The sequence below is a fragment of the Capsicum annuum genome, chromosome 6, assembly GCF_002878395.1.
Source record: "Capsicum annuum cultivar UCD-10X-F1 chromosome 6, UCD10Xv1.1, whole genome shotgun sequence".
NCBI classification, from domain to species: Eukaryota; Viridiplantae; Streptophyta; class Magnoliopsida; order Solanales; family Solanaceae; genus Capsicum; species Capsicum annuum.
In genome coordinates, this window is record NC_061116.1 from 173200015 (window position 1) to 173207322 (window position 7308).

The following is a 7308-nucleotide window of genomic DNA, read 5'->3' on the forward strand; positions in this document are numbered from 1 at the left end:
ATCCTCCTGGTTTTCCACTGTTGTCTATGCTAGTACTAATTTTGAGAATAGGCTAGCCCTATAGGAAATTTTTTTTGAGTTTGCCAGTTCTATTATCTCCACCACCAATAAGCCCTGGCTAATAGGTGGAGATTTCAATGAGGTCCTTAGGGCCTCTAAAAAGTTTGGTGGAAACTGCATTAACAGCACCAGAACAAATGCTTTGTGGATTTCATTAACTCTTGTAACCTCATAGATCTTGGATTTAGAGGTAGCAAGTTCACCTGGACCAATAACAAGTATAGGAATAAAAATTCTCTTATCTTAGAGAGGCTTGACAGATTTCTTGCTAATGAAGCTTGGATTCACCTCTTTCCAAAGGCTTCTATCACTCACTTTCTAAGAACTCACTCTGATCACTGTCCCCTTCTCCTATATCTCCAAAAAGCCCCTTTCAACCTTAACAAACTCTTTAAAGTTGAATCTATGTGGTGCTTCCATCCCAAGTTCATCCAAGTGGTTAGAGACTTTTTTACCCCTAACTTCACCCTTGTTGATTCTATCTCTATCTTTGAGACAAATGCTAAGGACTGGGATAGAAGAATCTTTGGAATATCTTTCATAAGAAGAAGGAGATTCTTTCTTAATTGAATGGAATCCAAAAATCTCCTAACTATTCTTATAATACCTTCCTATATGACCTAGAATTGTCTCTCTCTAAGGACTTTAGCCAACTCCTAAAACAGGAGCAAGAATTCTGGAAACTAAAATCCAGAATATCTTGGCTCACAGAGGGAGATGCCAATGCTAGGTTTTTTCATACTAGAACTCTTAATCGGTAAAAAAGGAATAGAATCAGTGCCCTTAAGGAGGAGAATGGTTCTTGGATTTTTTCCCCTACTTCTATAAAGTCCCATATTCTCTTCTTCCATTTCTCCCTCTTTACTAGTGAGCACTCCTCTCCTACCTCTACTGCCAGTCAAATCCTTTCTCCAGAGGCTCTATCATCCTTGATGATCATAATTTACTTAATTGTACTCCCACTCTTAAGGAGATTAAGAGAACATTGTTCTCCTTCAGGCCTAATAAAGCTCCTGGCCCTAATGGTATCCACTATTTTATGTTTCAAAGATACTGGAATATTATGGGCCAAACCACTATCAAGTTCTATGTAGACACCTTTAACTCTTGCCATATGGACCCTAGAGTTAATCAAACCTATCTTTGTTTTATCCCCAAGTGTGCAAATACCTCAAACCTTAAGAACTTTAGGCTTACTAGCCATTGTAACACCCAATATAAGCGTGTCACTGAGATCGTTGCTAGAAGAATTAGTCCTCTTCTGGCTAGGATCATTGAGCAAAGCAAAGCCAGTTTTCTTCCCAATAGAAGAACCTCCGATAATGCCATCATTATTCAAGAAGTGATTTCTCACTTCCGGAAAATGAAAGGCAAGCAAGCTAGCATGCATATCAAAATAGACTTTGAAAAGGACTTTGATAGAATTGAATGGTCTTTCTTCAGACAGGCCCTCCACTTCTTCAATATCCCCTCAAACTATCTTTCATCATTATGTTCTGTATCTCTACCTCTTTCATTTTCATTATGATCAATGAAGAGAGAATTGATTTCTTCAACCCTACCAGGGTCATTAGACAGGGGGACCCTATCTCACTCTATCTCTTCATTATATGCATGAAACTCCTCTCTAGGAGTATAGAATATGAAGTAGATATCCTCACATGGCACCCTATCAAGATCAGTTAGGGTGGTCTTTCTCTCTCCATCTCTTTTTTGTTGATGACCTCACTCTCTTTGCTAAAGCCAATATAGTAAATTATGTCAACATTGGAAACATCCTCAACTCTTTCACTTGTCATTCAGGGCAAAAGGTGAATCTGGCCAAATCCAAAGTAATCTTCTCTAAAAATTATCCCTCAGAGACAAAGTCACTTTTTTCTGATATCCTTCACATAAAATCTTATAACTCTTTTGGTAAGTACCTTGGCTTTCCTATCCTCCACAAGAGACCTGTTAATAGGGATTATCAATTCATTACTGATAATCTCAATAACAAGTTAGCCAGCTGAAAAACCAAGTACTTAAATATGGTTGGTAGGTTTACTCTTGCAAAAACCTCCCTTAACACCATCCCCACTCATGCTATGCAATGCACCTCCCTTCCTAGTAATATCCTCTCCAGTATTGACAGAACCCAGAGAAACTTCATCTGGGGTCCACTATGGAGAAAATAAACTGGATACCATCACCCTTGATGAGAAAGAGGGTGGTCTTAGGGTGCAAAAAGCTAGCCTCAGAAATGAATCCATGCTTACCAGTCTTGCCTGGAGGTATTACCATAACCTCCAGAGTTTTTGGGTCAAGGTTCTTAGCAGCAAATACTCTAAAGAGCCTCCCTCTCTAGCCTTTGTACTTTCAGAATTTGGAAAAACATAGTCTTAGGGGGTAACCATTGTAAGAGGGTTGCTCACTAGGTGGTCCACAATGGAGATTCAATCAACTTTTAGCTAGATATCTCGATTCCTCATATGACTTCCCTGAGGAACCAAATTCATGGGCCTCTAATAACCTCCTAAGAAAACATCACCCTGAAGGATATTAAGGATGGGAGTTGGGACTTCAATGTCCTCAACCCCCAATTACCCCTTGAGATCATTATTAACATAAAAACTCTTTCACTAGCAACCCTAGAATCCGTAGAGATAGGCTCATCTGGTGTCTAACTAGAAATGATCTCTTCTCTTATAAAAATATCTATAATCTTCTGATAAAGCCTCAGGAGGTGTATGGTAACCCCGCAAATTCATTTTTTCTCTGGATTTGGAAAGCTAACTGTCCTTCCAAGCTTAAAACTTTCCTATGGTTAGCTCAGCATAATAGGCTTTCTACTTCTTACAGCCTCTCTAGAATGGGCCTCCCCATTTATCCTATGTGCTCTATCTACAACCACCCCCAAGAGGACATTGCTCACATCTTCTTTCAATGGAGGACATTGCTCACATCTTCTTTCAATGTCATATTGTCCAAGACCTTTGGGACACCATTTTCCTTAAAGGAACCAAAGTCAACCACTTTTCCTTGGAGAAATTGCTCCTTGATAACTGGTCCTCTGCCTGGACCTTGCTTAAGAACTCCAATTTGACCACATCATCAAATAGAGGTCCATCCTCATCTTCAGCCTCTGGGGCATATGAAAATCCCATAACAAAAATATCTTTGAGGGTAAAAGAGAAACCTTTTTTTTCTCAAATTTATGCTGAAGCCACTGAATTCTCCCTTATAACTAACCCTGATAAAACTCCTACTAGTACCATTGACATTCATATAAAATTAATTCCTCTCCGGGAAGAAAGGTACAAGCTTAATACGGATGGGTCTTGTATGGGGAACCTGGCGGAAGGGCATTGGGGGTGGAGGGAGGGGTGTGCATAACAGTGCTAGTGGATGGGTAAGGGACTTTGAAAAAGCCTTTCCTTGGACCACCAATAACCACATGGAGCTTATGGCCCTTAAAGAAGGCCTCGAAATGGTAGAGGAGCATAATCTGATCCCTATTGATATCAACATTGATTCCATGGAGGTTATTTCTATGCTTACTTCAGGTAACCCTCTTTATAATGCTATTATTAATGAATGCAGGTTAAAACTAAGAAGACTAGAAAATCTGAGTGTATTCCATTACTATAGGGAGCAAAATGGTATAGTGGATGCTTCGGCTAAATGGGGAGCTTTGAAGGATATTCAACTAGAGATCACTTTTTTTGGAGTTCCGCTGATGTATGTCCACCAAGCAGTTTGAGTAGACATATCAAGAACTCATTTTGTTAGATCAATTAATGCGTGTAATAATAGTGCTTGTGAGACTTTGCCTAATTTTGTACTTATTCCCGACTAACCTGTCGTGGAACTTCACTTATTTGATTTAATTTCCTCCTTTCTACCCAAAAAAAAAAAAAAAGAGGAAGAGGAGGATATATAACTGAGGTGTGAGAATAGACGACTGAAAGAAATGAGAGGTTAACAAATGGTGAAGGAAGGCCCATAACTCCAAATGTCAACAACAACATTTTCAACAAATATGACTAATCAGTCTCACCATTAGGATCGTTTATAACATAATAACAATAATAATAATAATAATAATAATAATAATAATAATAATAATAATAATGCAGAATATCATATATGAATAACGTAAGTATTAATTATATTTACACTAGTTGAGATTATTTGTTATGTAGTATTTAATTTGATGTGTTAAAATAATATATATTATATATTTTTAAATAATTTTTTTTAATAAAAATATCCTTTATAAATATAATGAAAATAATGTGGAAAAAGTTTTGAGTGATTATTGTATTTTTATCTATGCTAATACATGCATTAAAGTTCTTTGCACTGCAAATACCAAGAATTTCTCATGTATTAATTATGAATAGCATAATACGCAATAGAGTGAATGACTAATGCAGCATTAGTTATACATAGACTAAAAACGTGTACCAAACAAAATAGTAGTAATACACCTGATGCATGCATTATTTTTTCTAATGCATCCTACCAAACGTCCCCTTAAAACATAGAGTCAAGCCGAGCTTAATTTTTTATAAGAAAAAAATTACGCAAAATACTCATTTGAATAAATTTTTACACAGAAATAGCCTACTATTTTTTTTTACTTAAAATAGCCGATCGGCCATAATATTTACAAAAAATTGATCGGCCATTTTGCTTTAGTTTCAGTGTTGTCTATTTTATTTTGCACAATTTAGTTAGGCAGCGTTAGACCATTTGGTCATTTGGCCATTCCTTTCTAAGTTTAATTTTCTTTAAAAAAAAAAAAACTTTTTTGACTGTTTTTCTTTTCTGTGTTATTTAAAAAAGATCTTGTCATTGTTTAAATTTTTTTTCGCTCCTTTCTAATTTTTTTTCTTTTTTAAGATTTTTTTTATAGAAAAAATGAATATTTATGATATTTTATTATTTTTTTATATTAATATTTATTAAGGTGGAAACACATGAAAACTAAATAAATATTAATAACTCACCCAATAAGCTTAGTAGAAAAGCTAATTCTGACATCACCTGTTCTAGGAAATTTCAATCCACATAATCATAAGCTTTTTGAATGTCTACCTTGATCATACACCTTGGTGATATATGTTTCCTACTATAAGACTTCACTAGTCCATGAGTAATTATAATATTAGAAGCCACTATTTTATCTGGTATGAAATTATCTTAAATTTCTGAGATCACAGATTCTTCCATATCATGAATTTTATTAGCACGCACCTTAGCTATTAATTTGTACCCAACAGAACAACATGCTATGGGACTGTATTATTTAACACCTGTAGTATTAGGCCCCTTTGGCAACAAGGTTACTCTAGTACAATTTACTGCCTTGTATTTTTTTTCAGTGAAAAAACTCTTTCACAACTGTATTCACATCATTCTGGATCACCCTGCCAAGCTTTTTTGAAGAACTTTGCATTATGTCCATCTACTACGGGTTCCTTGTCATTCCCAATTGAATGTAAACCAACATAAATTTCTTTATCAGTCACTTTTGCTCACAAGGCTAACTGTTGTTGGACCTCTCTCTTCATGATAATTTTATTGACTGCAATGGTATGAGTTATAATAGTATTCGTGAGGAATTTGTAAAAAAAAAGTTTACTTCATTAGTGTTAGCTTAGCTTCAAGCTCCAGCAATCTCACCCCAATATCTGTAGCGAATTCAATAATTTATTTTCTGTGTCTTCTCTCCTTAACCACAACAGTGAAATATTTTATATTAAAATCACCTAATTTCATCCACACGGCTCTTGATTTTTGATATTGGATTTTTCAAGTTGAAGCAGTAGTTTCTTCTCATCTTTTGCACATTAATCAGGAGTATTACTAGTCACTTGTTGTAGAATGTTGGTCAAGACATTTCTAATAAATTTAATATTCTTAATAACTCCTTTATATTCTTTACTAGGAAATTTAGCCGCGCTTTAAATGAATATTTTTTGTATATTCACTTTATAATCTAATCGTAATATTATACTATCGCACTTATTTTAATTATATTATGAATTGATTGCAAATGATGAAAAAAAATAAAGTATAGTAAAATGAGGAATAATATATTCTTCATTAATAAGTTAATATATTTCCCAATAAATATCTTGATAGAGATATCGCTTACTTGATTTATCTATTTAGTATATTTCCAAGAAACATAATTTATATAAGCATAAAAGTCATTAAAATTATAATAAATATTAAAAGTGAATTCATATATTTTAAAATATAACGACTTGCTATTAAGAATAATAGCTTGGTACTAAAAACATTTAACGGTAAATTCACAATTTAAATCTTTATTTCACCTTCATCTCTTCATATTATATACTTTATTTTCATCACACGTAAAGAAATGTTTTGAAACTTTGAAACAAAACCTGAAAAATTATCACTCACTTATGTAACCAATAAATTTCAAGTATTAACACCACCACCAACTTACTATTATTTTCAATATGTATAAAGACTTATGAAATTTTATTTTATATATATATAAAAGGAGTGGTGTGGCATATTTCTTTGATCAAGGATTCCATATATATTTTTTCTTTTTGGCCATTTCTTTTCATTTATAAAATATTCAATAACACTAAATTCAATAAATTCTCACAAGTCAATAACTATACAATTGTACTTACTATAATGCACTTGTTTAAAAACTAATGAAACACGAAGAGTAACGTTTTAGAATTCTCCATGAAAGCATTGATTCCACAATTTAATAAAATAATAAGTTGCAACTCTTTTATTTTTTAAAATTAGCGAAGAAGTAACTAAAGCACCTTATCCTAACATCCATTTATTTTCCTTCTTCTGCATTGTGAATTCTCTTAGGTAAATTTTTTTTTTATCAAAGTAACACTCCATGATTTATCGGATCATTTTATATTCCTTATTTATTACGAATCATAAGAGTCATTCAAATTCTATAGTTACATTTGTCAATAGCCATTTATTTTTCTACTATAATGATACATTAATGTGCAATATTTATCATAACATTAATAAGATGTAACTCCTAGTAAATATACAATTATTTTATGAACGTTTCAAGTAAAAATAGAAAAAAAAGTTAAAATATGAATAAAAAAAAGTTCAATATAAATGATAGCCAAAGAGAGGTGTCATATCATTTACTATATTCCGACCTTCACATTATTCATATGCATAAATAAATATAGATTGATATGAATTTAACCAATATAAAATAAATTAAAAATTTGAAGA